Consider the following 20,383-nt stretch of genomic DNA (forward strand, 5'->3'; position numbering starts at 1 on the left):
TTCCAAACCAAATCGAGCATTGGAAATTTGTGTCTTAAAGAGAAAGCATAGACTCTAGAGTCAGTGTCTCAATAATCAACCATCAATTCTGCAACAATAGTTAAGTCTCTGTCAATGTTGTTATTTTTCTTCCAAAGTCATTCACGCAATTACAACTTTTGTTATCATACCAATAATGCTTAAACCTCTTGTCCAAGTGAAAGAGAGAAAACTAGTGTGCACTCTACAAGAGAATGAAATCAGTGTGTGTGACAATGAATCCTCTAATTCGACTCCACTCTATTTATATGAGGGTAACCAAGTTGAATTAGGCATAATTTAGAAGTAAAATCCATAAAATATGACTTCAAGTGTTCAACAAGGCTAATAGGTCACAAATATAGCTTTTCATAATGATAAAACAAAATAAATGACTCTTTTATCCAAGCATCTCCATCAAGCAAAGGTGCCAAGAAAGGTCCAAGAGTGCTCCTCACTTCAAGACATCTCATCAATGTAAAAGGGTGCATCTCCAAACCACAACTCCTCAACCAATACATCATCATCAAAAATTCATATGTCATCACTCTATGGCATGATGTCATCATCAAAAAGGTGTGTACTAGCCATCCCACAATGTCTTAAGTCATCATTATCATCAACTGGGCTACGGAACTGTAATGTCCCTTTCCAATCCATAGTAACAGAGAGAATTGAAGTCATAGCCTACCATGATCCCCGTAGGTTATTAGCAAGAGAAAGGGGGTCAACAAGCTAATTAGTAGATATTATCAGTTTTGATAATATCGCCGAAATATCGGCGATATTCGTAAATATCGCGATATTTTCGGCGAGCCGAAATATTGCCGAGAAAATATTGCGATATTTTTGGCTCCCGAAAATATCGCGACATGGCGATATTTCAGCAAAATATCGCCCAACGACAGTCAAAAATTTCCGCGCGGGTTATAAAAGTCCGATTTTGGTTTTTTTTCAATCATTTTCATTTCTGATTGCTAGAGAAGGAAGGGGAGAGCTATGTGCTTGTTGCCAAGGAGGGTTTGAGCATTCCATAGCTATTATTGCCACCAACAACGAAGATTTCATTGATCTAAGCTTCAAGAACAGTGAGACAATTTCATTTCTTCCATTAACAGGTATGTTCAAATAAACCCCTATTTTAATGAATTTTTTGTTAGTTTTAGGATTGTTCTTGCTTGCCTATTTGCCTACAATCATTTTGCTTGATTTTTTTTTCCATTTGAAAAGATTTTCATGCCCATGAGCAAATGCAAGGGTTTTAAGTTTTTAAGTTTTCAAGTTTTCTCCATATTTGGAGAGCAAACTCCATTTTTTTTGAGTTCATAGCTGCAGAGGCTATTTATTAATTTTATTATATATTAGGGGTTCATCTCTATAAAATTTCTTCACCTTAGAAATTAGTTTCTTATTGTGCAACGTAAATTTTTGAACAGTGAGGTAGGTTTACCATTTGCCTATTTCTAAAAGTAAATTCTATGTATGAATTTATGAAATTTCAAATGAATTTATGAATTTTCAATTTTCAATTCACATTGCAAAATTGCAAATTTGCAAATAATGTAGCAAAAAAACTGTTTTGTAAAATGATGTGGTTATTAGTATTACTTATTAAGTTACTAATTCCAAATTTTTTTTGGTGCCCTAGGTTTGAGTTAGCCCACTACAAAATACAAATATGCCAAAAGCCTTGGACCCATTTTGGGAGTATGGGAACCCTAATGGTGGGACAAATCGTGCATATCTTACATGCAAATTGTGTGGGACCAGGATGACAGGTGGGGTTACACGACTGAAATACCATCTTGCTAGACTCAGTGGACATGATGTTGGGGTTTGTACAGTTTCTAGTCCGGAGCTTATACAAAAAGCTCTTGAGGCAATTGATGAAAAGGACAGAAAGAAGGAAGAGGCAAAAAGAAACAAAGTTGAACGTGCAGGTAGATATTTCGGGATATCTTCTCCTGATTTTGATGTTGAGGGTAGTGGCCCTAGTGGGAGGGGCTCCACAGCTGGCACACCATCACCTGCTACTACTAGTGCGACTGCGAGGTCATCATTTTTTGTTCCACGAACAAGACCTGGAGCACAACCTGGCATAAAATCGCTTGTTAAAAAGAAGGAGAAGCAAGAAGCAGATAGAGTCATGGGGAGGTGTATTTTCTGGAGCGACTTACCTCTCAGCATCACCAAAACCAATCCATTTTGGCAGCCAATGTGTGATGCTATTGTTGTTGTGGGGCCAGGGTACAAAAGTGCCACATATGGGGAGTTGCGGGGGCCAATTCTTCAAGCAGAAAAGCAGGACATCAACTCTAGATTGGCAGAGTTGAAAAAGACATGGGAAGTTACTGGATGCACAGTGATGTCTGATGGTTGGACAGATAGGAAGGGTAGGACCCTTCTAAATTTCTTGGTACATTGTCCTAAAGGTACCATGTTTATTAAATCGTTAGACGCATCAAAACATATCAAAGATGCAGCAACGATATGTGAGTTGTTAGATGGGTTCATTCAGGAGATTGGTGTGCAGAATGTGGTGCAAGTCATAACAGACAATGCAGCTAATTATGTATCTGCCGGCAAAATGCTTATGGAGAGGCATCCCACATTGTTCTGGACTCCGTGTGCAGCACATTGTCTCAATTTGTTGCTTGAGGATATGGGGAAACTCTCCTTCATCAAGGAGGCGGTTGATATGGCTAGGAGCATCCTCAAGTTTATTTATAACCATGCTTTTGTTCTTAGCCTCATGAGGAGGTTCACTAGAAACAAGGAGTTGCGGCGTCCTGCCATCACACGTTTCGCCACAAACTTGATTACTCTTCAGTGTTTGCTTCGATGTCAGTTCCAGTTGAAGCAAATGTTTGTGTCTGATGATTGGCGTAATTATAGATACAACAGGAGACATGATAGGAAAGCCATTGCAAAAATGGTGTACTCTGAGACATTTTGGCATGGAGTAGAAGAAGCATGTGCAGTGAGTGAACCTATAGTAAAGGTTCTTAGATTGGTGGATGGAGAGAAGCCTACAATGGCTTATTTGTATGAGGGCATGGATAGGGCCAAGGAGGCCATTCGTTCCTATTATGCAGACAAGGGTTTTGTTGGCCTTGATAGGCAGATGATGTTATGGGATGTGATTGATAGTCGGTGAACAGGGATGCTTCATCGACCCATTCATGCAGCAGCACTCTTCCTCAACCCCACATTTTCATACAAATGCAACTTTGATTTTGATGGCGAGGTGATAGAAGGGCTCCATTCCTGTATTCAGAGGATGGTACCTGATCCTGAGCTTCGTAGCAAAATCAATCGCGAGATACAGTCTTATCGGGATTGTGTCGCCTATTTGGCTTTGATGATGCTATTACGGAAAGGACCCTCTTCATGCCACGTAAGTGACAAGTCATCACTCATTAGAAATTAGAATTTTCAATTTAGAATTTTCTTACTTATAATTCTATTTTTTTTAAATTCAATTATGTAACTTTTATTTGAAAGTTTAATTATGTTTTAAGTTTTTGAATTTTTTATCTCATTATTTTGTTGTAGATATTTGGTGGCGAAGCTATGGTGCAAGGGCACCAAATTTGCAGAATTTGGCCATACGAATCTTGAGTCAAACATGTAGCTCTTCAGGGTATGAGCGCAATTGGAGTGTATTTGAGAAAATACATGCCAAAAAGCGCAACAGGTATAACTTTGAGCTCAAGCCTTCAGTTGAGCAATTACACTTATTGTAATTTTTTATTTTTAATTTATGACCTTCAAGTGTCAAGAGTCAAGAGTCAAGACTCATTACTTTTTTTGACACTCTTACAGGTTGGAGTTCGCATGCCTCAACGATTTGGTGTATGTGCATTACAACATCCGACTTCGAGTGAGGCAAATAGAATCACCAATGGATCCAGATGCCATTTCCTTAGACAATATTGATGTATTGTCTCCGCGGAGGGTGGGGTCTGAGGAGCCCATCTTGGAGGAGTCACCTTCATGGTTAGAGCCAATGGCAGATGATCCATTAGAGCAGGGGCAGCAAGAGGAGGACTCGGAGTCGGAGGAGCAGCAACACTCAGAGGAGGAGCAGGAGCAGGAGGAGGACACTGCGGGAGCATCAACATCAACACCATCTGCTACAGATATAGGAGAGCATAGCCCCATACCTAGCACTCATTATTTGACATTAGGTGCAGAGGTAGGGTCAGGGCCTTCTACTACTAGGGGCAGGCCTGGCAAACAGCCCATCATGTTTTCCCGTAAAAGGGGGAGAGGGCAGTGATTTCAGATAGATAGCTGCTAGTTTTATTTGTTATGCTACATATAACTCATGCTGATGAGATACTTTTATATATGTGATGTTATTTTGTATTGGTTCTCCACATTTGAGTCCTTGAATGGACAATTATCAGGGATCAGCAGGATTTCGTATCGCCTTTGATGTATCATTTCTATTTGACATCATATATATCAGTTTTTTTTTCATATTTATGTGCCAATGTGTTTATTTCATGTTGTTATTGCTTTATATGTTTAAAAATCTGAAGAAAAAAAATGAATATATTATGCATTTTTTATGCTTGCCGATATTTGCCGATATTTTCCCGATACCGATATTATCAACACTGGATATTATCTTAATAATTAAATAAAAGGTCGTAAAGTCACTTTAGAAATATAAGTGACCCATGGTATTATTATGCCAACCATGGTATTTTGGAGGGGAAAAGGTCATATTAGAAGAGGAAACTTGAGGAAAAGGGGTGAGATTTTATTTGTGAATTGACAAGGAGCTCAAGTAGCTACTGTGTGAAGGAGAAACCCTCGAATATTCCTAGTTTCAGTGTTGAAATACATATCCTAGTTGGTGGGGATTGGTTCCAACAGTTGCACAACCACCCTAGCTAATCAAGAGATTGATTGTCTACAAAAAGTTGAATTTACTATTTTAAGGGGATCGATTTACCAGTTCAAGAGGAGGCTGAATTACTGATCCAGGGAGGCCACAGTCTAGTTCAAGGAGGAGGCTGAATTGGTCATTTAAAAGGGGCGGAATTTTAGTAGCAGTTGAACTGGTTCTCTAAGAGGTTTGAATTATATGAATTCAAAGGCGTCGATTGTGACCATTGGGAGGGCCGAACTGCTAAATTAGAGAGGTCAAGTTGCTATATGTTGGAGGAGTGAATCTTAGACAACTAAAGAATTATTTTCCCAAAAGGGCATGTTACCACAAAATCTAGCAAGCCTTGGAGAGGGGCACCCTACAAGGCTAGAGTCTAGACCAAGAGATAAAAATGGGGTACTGGCTTGTTACTGCTCACAATAGCAGGGGTCCTAGGAGAGGATCCTATACAGCAACTACTAGGTCAAGGTGCAACAATGGAGCGATAGCCCAATGTCACCTTAGCTAGGGGTCCCTGCTCGTTACGAACTTTCACCGATGGGAGGAGACCCAGTATAAGAGGAATCACAATGATGAATGGATCAATGATCAGATAAGGAGTGATTCCTAAACCCTATTCACAAGAGAGACTCAATTAAATAGCTTACTTGCTTGAGAAGTAAGGTGATGGGCTCTCTAAGAACGGCTATGAGGATACCTTGGCCTAGGGTTGGAGGATATGCCTTGACAAGCGTATTCCTTGACCTAAGGATCCCTATGGAGAAATGGATTATATGTAGTCCTTGTGGAATTTGAGTTATAAAGTTGCGGGACCACAAAGAACCCAGGTGGACCCAAACTAGGTCAAGGGTATGGAGTTGATCGACCAAAGAGGGGCTTGACCTAATTAGGAAAGAGAATAGGATCAAAGAACTAATTTTCTTTTGAAATTTGAATGCAATGATCCAAGTGAGGACACTAACCCAAAATCAGCCTAGGGAGAGAAATGATCCTAGAGCTAGGGCTTGCGATATCTCGGGATACCATTGTCAGATTGTGCTCAAATTTGGACGACCGCTTGAGAAAAACCCAGCACAGTTGTGGACCAATTTTCAAGGTGTTTGGATGGATACAAAAGGTTTTGTGTGGTGCCCTAGGAGACTTTCTGGGGTTGGCCTATAATGGGGAAAAGTGAAGGAGAGTGAAATTTGACCAACAAATGGATACGAGGATCAATGCTTTATTGCTTGGGCTTAATGGAGTCAAGATACGCATAGATCGATAATTTTCGTGTGCCAAGGAGCCCTAATTGATCTTTGCTAGCCTCTCCAAGGGCAGCAACTAGGTCAATAGGAATTTGTACTTCAAATTTGCCAAAGAGATGAAGTTTCGAGGTCTTAAGATATCTTTGTGGCACTACCAACTATGGACTAAGATACACTACCGAGAATTTGAGGCTACATGGATATTCTAATGTTGACTAGGTTAGCAGTGTGCTGGATAGAAAGAGCACATCTGGATGTTGCTTCTCTTTGGGATCTGCTTCAATTTCTTGGATGAGCAGGAAGCATAAATTAGTTGCACTAAGCACTGCTGAGGCCGAATATATTGCAGCTAGCATGGCCTGTTGTGAAGCAATTTGGTTGAGGAAGCTCTTTAGTGAGATATTTGAGCATGTGCTGGATACCACCGTTATCTACTGCGACAATCAAGTGGGATTTGCCTTTCAGAGAATCTTGTGTTCCACGACTGCTCCAAGCATATTGATATCAGGTACCACTTTATCTGGGATATGGTACAACGAGGAGCAATAAGGCTCCAACACATCATGACTGATGAATAGGTTGCAAACATCCTCACGAAGCCCTTGGGGAAGGTCAAGTTCTTAGCCTTCTGAGAGAGACTTGGAGTCGTGGAAGGACCCTCCCATGAGGGTCCTGCTTGAGTTGGACATTGAGCTCTGGGAGCTCCTGGGGGCCTGGGGTACTTCTTGGAGCTATGTGTGACCATAGGGTGAGTGGTTCACCTTCCCCTATAGGTACACTGTGTACAGGGTGAGTGGTTCACCTTCCCTTGTGATACCCCATGGTGATATATGTGAGCATAGGGTGAGTGGTTCACCTTCCCCTATGGCTGATGATATATGCATAGGATGAGTGGTTCACCTTCTCCTATGGCATATGAGCAGGATGAGTGGTTCACCTTCTCCTGCGGATGCCCTAGCATACATCCTACCCTTGCAGTCTGGGACTCTTGGGAAGTACCTCTCATTTGGCCAATGAGTTGGGAAAAGTGGTTAGGGACCATAGCACTACAGATGGACACATTGTGTATTGTCGTACTCCCTATGTCTAGGATGCATGATGTTCAACAACTTGATCGCTCAAGATCAAGTCTGATTGGGGTTCTACCCCTGATTATGTGGACTAACTTTTGTCAGTGGAGAGTGATAAGGTCTTGTGACTCACTCTCGATCAATCCTTCTTATTATCTATATCAATCTTCAGCAGAGACCTACAAGTTGCAAAGATAGTACATGATGATTTGAATGGCATGATGACGGATATTGGCAGGCGAAATTTTCCCTAGTTGAGAGGGAATGTTAAAATGTGCAACTAGGGCCAAATTCCACTTTGGGCAGCTCATTTGATGAAGATGATTATTGGATTGAATTCCTCTTTTCGAGAGGACCAAAATCGACCTAAAGATCACTAAATTTGGACAAGGAGAAATATGTTTTTGAAGTCAAGCCCACACATGCAATTTGTCAAGGTCAGCTTGGGGTCAAGTTGGACAAATTGACCCTCCTCCAATGCATATAAATAGAAGAGACCTCCATCCTCATTTGGCACATTCATCACACAACATATTCTTCTCTCTCCTTCATTGATTGGATCGTACAGATTGTAGGGCAGCCTTTCTTCTTCACACATGCGAGTTTTTGGAGGACAGTTTGACTGGGCATTGACTTTCTGTTTCAGCGAGATTTGACCAACATTGACCAAGGCTCCTTTGACCTGTTTTGAGCATGATTTTTGGAGAAATAATTTTGTTTGACCAAACCACATTTATTGGCACAAAAATTGAGAAAATTTGGGCAAGTTGACCACAAGCCTAAGGTGGCAGTTTGATCGCAGGGTTGACCTTTTGTTTGACCAAGTTTGATCACTCCAAAGTTGAATGTTTTTGTTGTTTTTTGATTGTCATGAGAGGTCGAGTTCCTCTCTCCTTTGACCGAGCTACTTTGGAAGAGTTTGACTAGACTTTGACTATTGTTGACTTTCTGGTTAGGGCAGAATTTGACTATTGTTTACTAAGGTCAGAATTGCAGATTTGACTAGGTTGTTTTGGACAGTGGTATTGGATCATCAAATTGGCAAGTCAATTTTGACTTTGACTTTGTATTATTGTACTCTCTCTCTATTGAACATTTGATATTTATAATAAGAAGAATTGATCAAGGATTTTACACACCTTGGGGTTTTTCCTTGGCTTGAGCCAAATTCTTGTGTTCTCTCGTCTTTGCTTGTCTTCTACATTTTATTGTTCATATTCTATCTAAAATTATTGTCAATGTCAATGGTTAATGTGATTTCTATTGGAAATTAAAGTGGAAATTATCATTGGGCTAATAAAAGGGCATTGAAGTAATTGTTGCAAGCATAGAACATACCATTGTTATCTAAAATTAACACACCTTCCTTCAAGAAGTATGATAGGTGAGGAAGAAAACACAAACCGAAAATATGTGGAGAGCTTTGAGGCATCGCTATCTATGGATCATCCATAGGGCTACTCGCTGGCAAGTTGATCAAATAGGAGAAACTTTCTCCTAGGGTTTACCCACTTGGATGGCTAACAGTCACTAAAAAGATAATTGAAAAGTTTAACAACTTTTTGGACTTATTCTGTAAGCTACAAGTATGCAAATATGTAATGTTCCTAAGTAGGAATACAAGTGATATTAAGCATACAATCTTTTCAGCAAATATAAAAACGAAATATATATTAAGCACCCATGGAAATGCTAGAAATAATGAACTGTTGAGCCATTTTATTACTTCTTTGAGGGAAAAATACAATAGATAATAGAGTGGTGCACCTGGGCTTGTCTCAATGGACAAGCATGACCAAACCCGGGTGAGAAATGGTTGAATCGATGGTTGCCTCAACTGTTGTACCAATCTGCACTACGCTGCCTAGAAAACTACCCTTTCTGCTGACTTCAAATGGCTGGAAACACCACTTGCCGTGCTAAGAAAATTATGGAAAATTAACCATGACCTCTCCACCAAATACCCAGAATAACCCACGAAGGAATTGGCCAAATGTTGACCTCGAAATTTTGGCCCAAATTCCCTTTAGCTCCTCTAGCTGCTGGCCAAGTTGGGACCCCTGTTTGACCCCTTAGATCTGCTCAGAAAATTCTATAAAATTAGGAGTGTGATCCTTGCTAAAAACCCAGAAAGGGTTTCCCTTGGTTCCAACCTTCAAAAATTGACCCTTCACAGCTTGGCCCTCCTCCAATTTCGAATTTTATTGTTGTCACTGATCCTGTCAATCTCTTCTCTCCCAGCTCCAACAATCCTCCTCCAATGGCCCTCCAAGTGATCTTCTACATCTCCCGGCCAGCTCCAGCTCTACAATTCCTTCCTTCGACTCCCACGTGAGCCCAATGGTGGCTCTATGCACAAGCCCAGGTGATTATAAATCGAATTGCTCCAATGCAATGACCTCCTGCTCCAAAACTGTCCTGGAAGGTTGATCCTCCACTGTAGCTTCAATGCCCAAACTCCCCCGGCAGTTGCTACCCAAATGAACCCATAAGCAACACCTGCGTGTTTCCCCTTCTACGTCCTCCAAAAACATGCACTGGCTGAGACAAATGCTAAATGATATGACTGTGAAACTCCACCAGCTCTCCTCCAAGGTAGTACAAATTGCCTTCCTAGGGTGGCACTCGAAGTCCACCGAAGAAAAGGTTGAGATCTCCGCTCGGAGACACTCGTGTGCTAAATAACACATTAACCTAGCTAAGCAGCTTGAGCAACTAAGATTGAGTTCAATATGTCAAAAGATAAGATGCTGAAATGAGGAGAGTTACCTTCCTTGTATAGATTTCGTGGAGCACTTTTCCCTCCATTTTCCCTCCATCGTGGGTCCCTCACTTAACCATCGATTTCCCCTTTATGCAAATTGAACTAGAGAATGTGTATTCTCCTAGTGTGGGTGGCCACCACGTACAAATTAACCAAATCGAAGCAACTTCTACTAATTCTAGCCTTCTAATAAAATCGAATGGGCCCCATCACCTCCAAAATCGGCCCCAAAATGTAGAAATTAATCTTGTTCCAAAATAATTTAGGAAGGGACATTATAGTCCTCCCCTCCCAAACGTTGCTTGTCCCCAAGCAACTTCAATGTTGGATGCTCAAGTATGCACTTGCCCTCCCAAGTAGCATCCTCATCCGGCAAGCTCCTCCAATGCACCAAAAACCGCTTGTCCTCAAGCAATGCCAAAGCAAGCATCCTCTCTAACTGTTGCTCCCCATTGTCATTGCAAAATGTGCCAAGGTCCTAGATGTGCCACTGGATCGTGCCTGACCTCTGCACTGTCCTGATATAAAAGAATCCTTCAATACCAGGATCCCAGGCAATCATGTCCAACGTGAAGCTCCCCTCGCTCCACTCACTATCCTGCCCGGTGAGAGTACCAGAAGTTCCCTACTCCATCAATGACTCGCTAAAGCCCAATGGAAGATCTCTATGATCTCCCCCTGCAGTAGTCGGCATGTCTCTAAAGGTTATTGAGTTGTGAAGAGCTGTGATGCCCCAGTTCCGTGCTAGTCCTACAGTGATGCCACCATGCTGACGTTGCGTTACTCTGACTATGTCATACTCCCCATCGTGCGCAGTCAGTATCCTCCTCTCTTGGAACTCGATGGTGGAATACTGAAAGAGGCGAGAGACATCCTGCCCGTGCATCTCCATAGCACCAATGCCCACCCATCCAAATCTAACTCCGAACCTATGCAGCAACATAGAATGTTTGCCTTCCCATATGATGAAACCCTCTGCGAACCCCCATGTGTCATCCCAAGAGCGAACTATATCACTCTCTACCACGACTCCGTTCATCACGAGTGATCTATCGAACAATTGAATCCCTGCATCCCATAGCCAGACCTATTGCGGCATAGCCCTGTCAACCGATGGAATCCCTTTGGCCCTCATCTCTAGTCCCTGCATGTGATCACTATATAAGCTCCATATATCGTGCCCTAATCTAATGCATGCTAATCTGCCCTGTGCCTACCACTGTGTAGTACCAATGATCGCTGGAAGCCACATGTGCCAAAGAGCTACCCCCTAAATGCAACCAAAAGATGGGCATTACTCATAATCGACTCAAGATATGTGGATCCCTCCTGTCCCTGCCAACCATCTCCCCTGGGTCTGCCATCCGTCCTCTCGATAATGTGCCAATATAAGGTCTGGAGCCCAGACACATACTGGGAAACTACCTCAGTCGTACCCGCTATCCTCTGCTCATGCTTGGTCCCGACATGCCTTGAGAAAAGAGTGACACATGTCTCCCTCAGGACTAGCTCCCTAGACGTAGGCTCGATGATGAATGATATGCCACCCCTGCAGATGATCACCTCATTCCCCAACCTGTGGCTATCAACTGACGCACCAATCCAATGCCACTACTGAAAAGTCTCCCCCTACTGCATTGAGTGTCACTCAAATATATAGGATGAGCTCCTCGTCCCCCGCTGCTCATGCCCAGAGTGCAGAAAGTTGACAGCAAAATCGACTACACCCAGGAGGGATGTAGAAGAGGGTCAAGCGTGTGAGTCGCCGCGGATACCATCAAGTATCACTCATGTGTGTCCTTGTCGATCCTAGGTGAACTACGCCCAAAGGTATGCCCGGTGTTTGCGTCCAAGGTCTCCCCGGAGGAAACACTCCAAGACCTCGCTGCATAGTACTATACATCCCTGCATACCATCGATCATCCCAGTACTCCTGGACATGCCACTGTACACTGCGGCCTACCCCTGTACACCATGGCCTACCCCTGTACACTGCTAGATACCCTCAGCTACGGCTATGCCATCCTGTACCGTCTTGTGTCCCGCCTGTGTCACTATACCTGTCACTCCCCGCATGTACTCAATGCGATGTGAGGCACTCCCACTCCACAACACAGTCCAACATACTACAGCACACCCCCATACGTCTCCATGCCCATCTGCAGACCACTGCTCCACGCTAGATGCTCCTACCCATCAGTGAATGAGATGGCCTAAAGTTATGTCCATATGCGTCAGCCCGCATCCAACCCAGATCATCACCTCCACAGTCACATCACCATGCTCTCCGATGAGGGGACCTCCCCTCCAAGTCCTCCCTAAGGGATCCAAGAAGTGAACCTCCCCAAGTGTCAACAGTGATGCCACCACTGCTTTGCTCCTCTGTGTCTCACACAAATGCGAAGAATCCCCAACTCCATACAAGGCACTGTCTGGTGGCCTGCCAATGCCACCTCCTCCAACAAACTCCTGTCAGAGTATGTTGATCATCCTGAGACCCTGTGTACAATTTTCATACCAAGACAAACTAAGGAGTCTACCCAAAAACTGGTTGGCCACTGGTGTTGACCGAAACTCTCCTAGCGGAGATCCACACTCGACTCCTAGGTCAACTATACCCTCTGGGTTGTAGTCAACCAGTATACCTGGGAAATGATAGGTAGTCCCTCCCGAATCCCAATGCCTGTCGGGGCTTCCAGCATCCCCGATGCCTGGAAACTCCTGTTGAGTTCCACCTGGGTCCACTACCATCTCCATAGTCCACTCCATCGGGTACCAACTCAAAATCTCTCGCCACCCAACCCCAAGAGAGGGATCGAATGCACAACCTCCCGCGCATAGAACAACCCCAGCATGCGGGTGTTGTACCCTGTGCAACTCAAGTAGTCTCATCTCGCTATCCTGGTCAATACATACAATCTGACTAGGTAGATTTGTCTCCCTCTATCCAATGAGCCAAGGTAACCTAACAGTGTTGCCAGCCCCATCTATGTATGCCCGAAGAGGGTTGCTCTCATGCTCCAACGTGCACTTTTGATCTAAAAATCACTCATGAGTGATCTCAGTTAATTAATTAATGAATGAAGGTATTACAGACTCATGTGTTGGTGTGTGTATATGTTATCTTAGGCAACGGATCGATCAAATTGCAAAATACACAGACACTGGAAAATGGAAAACAGTAAGAGAAACACAGCAAGCAAATGCAAAACACAACAAATTAATAAGGAGTTCACCTAATCCTCCTGGGCTACATCTCCAGTTCAGCTTTCAGTGGTGGCCTTTTCTTATTGTGTCTTTAAAGCAGAGTTTTACAACAAGGAGCTCAATTTGAGTCCCCTGACACAGATAATGCTTAGTAGGGTGGTTCTTGGATTCCCCAAGCCACTAGAGTGCACAGACTCTTCCTTACCAAGTCTCGACCTCAACTGGTCTAAATGGGATGAGTCCAATTTGGTACTCAATTCTCGACAGATATCCTCTCAGGGATTGCTCAAACCTCTCAAGCCTTCTGTCTGCTCAACGCTGCCTTACTCTACAGGTCAACTTGGCTCTCTGTTTTCTGCTTCTTGCTTCACTGTCTCCTTGTTTCTTTCTCACTATCTTTGCTTCGCTCTATTTTGTTCTCTATTTGTTCATGGCTTAAAGCCAATCCGTCTCAAAACTGTTCGCTTCCTCTTTCGCCCCTTCGGTTCGCCTGCTGTTGTTTGCTTGGAATTCCCTACCTCTGCGTCATCGCCACTGTGTAACGTCTCACAGGGAAGTGGCCACTTGTCCTCTCACGAACTGCGCTAGCTCTTCCTCAAACGGTTCGATATTTTGGTTATGCTGTGTAATGATTCATCCACCAACTCAGCGGTCAAATCGGACTTCAGACTTTTATATGCCGCAGCTTAATTCTCCCTCCAGATCCGGTCATTCATCGGGCGCAATCTCCACCGTTAGATCTGGAGCCCCCAGATCCTACGGTGTTCGCTCTTATCGCGCGGTTGACTTGCTCGAACGTTAGCCCGCAATGAGAGGCGGTTTTCTCTCTCATCCGCCGAACACACGTCGTGTAATGTGTGGAATCGCTTGTTCTCCTGCCAAATCTGCTTACCGCCCAAAATGCCTCTGATATTCCGCCGGTTTTGGAGCGCGGGACCCGCCCTTTCGCTTTAGCGCTTTTCCTACGGTTTCCCGGCTTCCCATGCAACCGAGCACTCAAGGCTTTTCCTTCTCGAGGGGTTTTGCCCAGCGATGCGTGATTCGCGTATCAGAAACGACCTCCGTATTCTGATCCGGACTTCATAACTGCTAGTTTACGTCTTGCGCAGTCTCCATGGGCCTCGGTCAGTGCGCTTTGACCGAGGTCCTAATCGTTCCTTGCTGGCTACAAACTACCACTGTCTAGAGGTCTTCCTGATAGCTCTTTGTTCACAAGTTTTTGAAGTCTGTCATGATTTGATACAGTCATAGAACTTTGATAATTTTCATGGATCCAATTCGAATCATGGCCTTCCCACTGAAAAAGCTTTTGGACCACCAAAATTTAGTTTTCAAGCATCGACTAAGTGAGGGTACAATTGTCTCACTTGTCCAATCTCTATCCATTTTGCACTGCTCGGCTTTGAACCTTTGAGTCCAACTCTGAGGTACTCAACATCTCCCCTGCGCGTCCTCCTCACCTTCCTATCCAAAACTATGTCTTCCTGCAATTCGTTAAGATATTCAGGTAAGAGGTCATCAATAGAAGGCAATTGACTCTGCTCTTCAAAATCCTCAATTAGTGAAGGTTCAAACAATCTCAAGCAATATGCATTTACGACTAAATAGATGTGCATGTAACCTGGTAGATCAAGGCGAAAAGCATTCTCACCAATTTTCTCAAGTATCCTAAAAGGTACATACCTGATAGGCTTTAGCTTTTTACCTTCACCTTGTATCCTGTCCTTGCTGATATACAGCCAGACTTGGTCACCAACTTGGAAACTATGCTCCATCCAATGCTTGTCATGCCTTGCCTTGCATTTGGCTTGGCTCTTTTCCTGCTGTTCTTGTACTGCCTGGTGGATCTCTTGGATCTGTTCAATGAACCTAGTTGCCCTGTCCACATCACTGTGTCCCTCAACTGTGGTGTCTTTACCAAAGACAAAATCCAAAGGAGACCTTAGTGTGAAACCAAAACAGGTCTCAAAAGGAGATCTCTATGTAGAAGAATGTTTTGCTCTGTTGTAAGCATGCTGCATATAACATAAATGTTCATCCCAAAGCTTAGGATGCTTGCTGCAATATCCCCTGAGCAACTGAATCACTATCCTGTTGACTACTTCGGTCTGGCCATCGGTTTTTGGATGGAAAGATGTGCTTTTCTTCAGTTTGGTGTCCATCAGTTCCCACAGACTTGACCAAAATTTCCCCACAAATCGGGTGTCTCGATCAGATACAATAGAAGTGGGTAATCCAAAATGAACCCATACATGTTGAAAGAATAGTTTTGCAGTTTGTTCAGTTGTAATCTGTTTACTACAAGGTATCAAAATACACATTTTGCTGAACCTATCCACAACAACATATAGATAATCATGACCTTTCCTAGATTTAGGCAGTCCTCCAACAAAATCCATGAAAACACTTTCTCAAGGGTGAGAAAATGGAGTGTACAAGCCTAGTTTTCTATTGCTGAGCTTGCTTTTAGCACACATAGTACACCCTCTTACATATCTAGAAACTGTCTCGTTCATTTTTTGCCAATAACAAAATCTTTGCAGCTGTGCAACTGTTTTACTTACCCCAAAGTGACCTGATATTAGAGAAGTGTGTGCTTCTCGAATTATCTTTACTCTTTCAATTTATGGAATGCATAACTTCCCACAATGGTATAAGAGTCGGTCCTTTACATGATAATCCAATTCTTCTATTCGTTTGCCTTGACTTAAAGTTGTATATACATCTTTAAAGTCTATATCTTGAGCATATTGTTCAATGTAGCTCTCATGTAACATAGAATTATGCTTGAGTATAGTAGATCAATGTTGCAAGAAGCATCCCCGCCCCCCCGGTGCTAAGGCCCGAAGCGCATCCCGTACAGATTCGTACAGGAAGCATCCCCGGAAGCGCGACTCCAAAATTCGAAAGCGCGGTTCCGCCTGTTTTGGACGCTTCCTAGAAATTTCTGAAGCTTTCCTCCGAAGCGCGCTTCCGAATCTCCGAAGCGCACTTTGTACAGCACTTCGGCCGTACGAAGCGTGGCGCTTCGGAGGGCGAAGCATACGCGTCTCGTACGGTTCCGTACGATTCTGGAAAAGCGTCGCGCGAAGGGAAGAAATGCGATTTTTTTTTTATTTTAGCTGACTTGAAATAAAGGAGGTGGGTCCACCTTGGGTTAGGGTGAGGAATGAAGGGAATAAAGCCCCCATTCATTCCTCATTTGCTCACTTTGAGTTTATGAGAGTTGGAGAAGAGAAGAGAGGAGAGCAGAAGAGGAGAGAAAAGGAGAGGAGAAGAGAATATGCTTAAAAATTTGATGTATGTTTGTAATCGCTAGAATATAGATGGTTGATGTACATACTAGTAACTACAATGGAATCATGGATGCCATATCTATCTTGATTTATGCAAAAATATGCATGTTTTCATGTCTTCTACAATTAATTTGGTATTGGGGATGTTTGTTTTGAGTATAAATGCAAAAAAATATAAATATATATATATAGCAGACGCTTCGCTTCCTAGATTTTTGGAAAATGACGCTTCCGCGTCCCCGCTTCGTGAAACATTGTAGTAGATGCATTTATAATGGGTTTAGATAACACATCTGCAACTTTATTGTGTATGCCCTTTTTATATCTGATGACCAGATGAAACTGTTGTAGAAAACCCATCTATCTATAGTGTCTTGATTGCTGCAACTTAATTTGGGAGTGTAGATATTGAAGTGGTTGATGATCAATATGTATTACTTTCTCTTTGCCCGTTAATTAATGTTTCCACTTTTTCACACTCTGTACTAATGCATAAAATTCTTTATCATATGTAGTATAGTTAACTACTGCAGAATTAAATGTCTCAGAATGATAACATATGGGTTTACCGTGCTGTCTCAACACTGCTCCCATGGCATAGTCACTGGCATCCGTTTGGATCTCAAATGGTCTTTGAAAATCAAGCAGTGTTAGTACAGGTGTTGTACTAATCTTTTCTTTCAAGGTGTCGAAGGCTTTCTGCTGTTTGCCTCCCCACTGAAACACCTTGTTCAATCCTGTTAAAGCATGTAAGGGAGCTGCAATTAAGGAAAAGTTAGAAATGAACTTTCTCCAATATTTTTCTGCTCCTAAGAAGTTTCTAACTTCTATAGCAGATTTGGATTTAGGCCAGTTTACAATGACTGCCACCTTAGAGGGATCTATCTTCAATTCACCACCCCCTACTATATGAACCAAATAATCCAAAGATGTTTTGCCAAATTCACATTTTCAGAGTTTAACATAAAGTTTTTCTCTTTTCAAAACATCTAGTGTCTGCTTAACATGCTTTAAGTGTTCTTCCCACGTTTTGCTAAATATCAGAATGTCATCCAGATACACAATAACAAAATCATCACGAAAAGGTCTGAGTACATCATTCATTAATCTCATGAAAGTAGCAGGAGCATTAGTTAAGCCAAAAGGCATAACCAACCACTCATACAATCTCTGCTTTGTTTTGAAAGCATTCTTCCATGCATCTTGTTTTGCAACTCTGACCTGATGGTATCCACTATGCAAATCTAACTTGGAAAAATAAATAGCTTCTTTCAATTGATCTAAAAGATCATCTGGCAAGGAAGGGGATAACAATTTTTTATTGTTATCTTATTCAGTGCTCGGTAATCAATGCACATTCTCCACGAGCCATCTTTCTTTCTCACCAAAACGATTGGTGACCCACATGGTGATGTGCTAGGTCTGATGAACCCTTTCTCAAGCAACTCTTGCACCTGCTTCTTGATTTATGCGTTCTCTAAAGCGAACAACCTGTACATTCCAATGTTAGGCAATGGAGCATCTTGCTGCAAAATAATATCATGCACTATTTCCTTTTTGGGTGGCAGACCTTTAGGTTCTTGAAACAAAATATCATACTCTGAAACAACCTTTTCTAAATCAGCTTGTTGTTTAGCATTACAGCCCTCAAATACATTGGTTTTATCAGGTTTCTTTTCCTTTACAACCATCAGTAAGAATTGTTTGCAGGAATTTATCATTTGTTTCAACTGCCCTGAGTTTATGAGAGTATAATTATTCAAGCTTATGAACTCTTACAAAGTATTCGATTCCATTTTTAACAAGTAGATACTTGTTCTCAGCTCTATAGAAAATAGTTTTTTTGTCATACAAGTAAGGACTTCCTAAAACAATTCCACATATATCCAAAGGAATTATGTCTAACTCAACCTCATCTACAAATGCTGACCCAAAAGAAAACTTGAGTTTGCATTGTCTAGTCACTTGTTGTTGTGCTTTATCATTTAACCATCCTAATGGGTATGGTTTCTTGTGAGGTGTAGTCACCAATCCCAACTTCTTTAAAGTATTAATCTTTTGATGTTTAGAAATAACTCGAATATGGAAAAGCTCATGTCTTTTTCTCTCATTTTCTTCATCAATAGTAGATTGTGCAGAATTACTAGTAGATGCTTCAGAATTCTTACCTTTTATACTTGTGGCTGCAATAGTTGTTTCATCTCCCGAGTCTGACCCCAAATCTTTCTGAATAGCTGCAGCAGTCTTCTTCTTCTTCTTGCCCTTGAACTTCTTAGGTCTCAGCTCTGGATGCGGAATACAACAATGCTCATCATCATGCCCATCCTTCTTACAGTGAGTGCATGAAGACTTGCTCTTCTGTGCAGTGTTAGCCTTCCTTGCTTTCCATTTCTGCTTTCTTTTCTCCTTATTCTTGCTTGCAATGGGTTGGGATGATCCCCAACTTCTGGACTTCCATTCTTTCCTCTAGCTTCTAGATGAGTAGCTTGTACAGATACCTCATCTATACTAGTGGGATTAAACATGAGAATAGTGTGCCTCATGTAGCTGTGTAGACCACCAATGTACTTCAACATAGTCTCAGGTGAGTCTAATGAGATTCCTAGAATCAATGCTCTCTTTTTAAATTCTTGGGTGTATCCTTGTACACTTTGCCCTTTCAACTGTCGAAGAGTTTGCCAGCTCATCATGGCTTGCTACATGTAGGCCAATGGATAGAACTGCTTTTTGATTGCAGAAACAAATACACTCCGGACAGAAATAGTCTTACCATGTCTTTTCATGTCATCTTGGGTCCTGCATTCCCACCAAACTAACGCAGTGCCTCCAAGGCGTATGCTTTCCAGCTAAATCTTGCTCTTGTCTGAATCGATACTCTACACTCTGCAATAAACATCAATTTGTCTAATCCAATTGACCAGCTTTTCTGCATTCAACTCTCCATCATATATAGGTAAATCAAATTTAACATCTAGTTTAATCAAAGATGCCTTCATTTTATGTTCAGGGCTATTAGGAGGTGTGAGAAAGCTTTCTTCTTTCCCTTTGCCTTTTGAGTGGTCATGGAGGAAAGACTCTTCTTCTCCTTTATCTTGTTTGGAGCCTGATGAGTCTTCATCTTTATGTTTCCTAAAATCCCTATACATTTCCTCTACCATGGACCTTATGGCTAGGAAACTATCTATGAATTGAAGGTCTGGCCCCATAGAACCTTCCTCTGACATTGTATTCCGAGGATAGACTCTCCCAATTTCAGGATTAGTTTCGACCAACTCTCATTCTCCTAATTTGAGCTTTGATCTAGTTAGCATTCAACAGCTAAATCCAACACAAGCTTGTCTAACCTTAATAGCCTAGAGCTCTGGTACCACTTGATCTGAAAATCACTTGTGAGTGATCTCAGTTAATTAATTAATGAATAAAAGTATTACAGACTCATGTGCTGGTGTGTGTCTATGTTATCTTAGGCAACAGATCGATCAGACTGCAAAATACACAGACACTGGAAAATGGAAAAGAGTAAGAGAAACACAGCAAGCAAATGCAAAACACAACAAATTAATAAAGAGTTCACCCAATCCTCCAGGGCTACGTCTCCGGTCCAACTTTCAGTGATGGCCTTTTCTTATTATGTCTTTAAAGCAGAGTTTTACAATGAGGAGCTCAATTTGAGTCTCTTGAAACAGATAATGCTTAGTAGGGTGGTTCTTGGATTCCCCAAGCCACTAGAGTGCACAGACTCTTCCTTACCAAGTCTCGACCTCAACTGGTCTAAATGGGATGAGTCCAATTTGGTACTCAGTTCCCGACAGATATCCTCTCAGGGATTGCTTGAACCTCTCAAGCCTTTTGTCTGCTCAATGCTGCCTTACTCTGCAGGT

At 42.2% G+C, this 20,383-nt stretch overlaps 1 protein-coding gene across 3 annotated transcripts in view; it reads right to left on the reverse strand.

Annotated features, from left to right (window-relative positions):
• Positions 1 to 20,383, reverse strand: part of LOC149238934 (putative cyclic nucleotide-gated ion channel 20, chloroplastic) — a 531,460-nt gene that overhangs the window by 471,998 nt on the left and 39,079 nt on the right. The window lies entirely within an intron of this gene.

This window comes from Pinus tabuliformis, chromosome 8, assembly GCF_031772625.1.
Source record: "Pinus tabuliformis cultivar Carrire ecotype Pingquan chromosome 8, CPIR1, whole genome shotgun sequence".
Lineage (NCBI taxonomy): Eukaryota > Viridiplantae > Streptophyta > Pinopsida > Pinales > Pinaceae > Pinus > Pinus tabuliformis.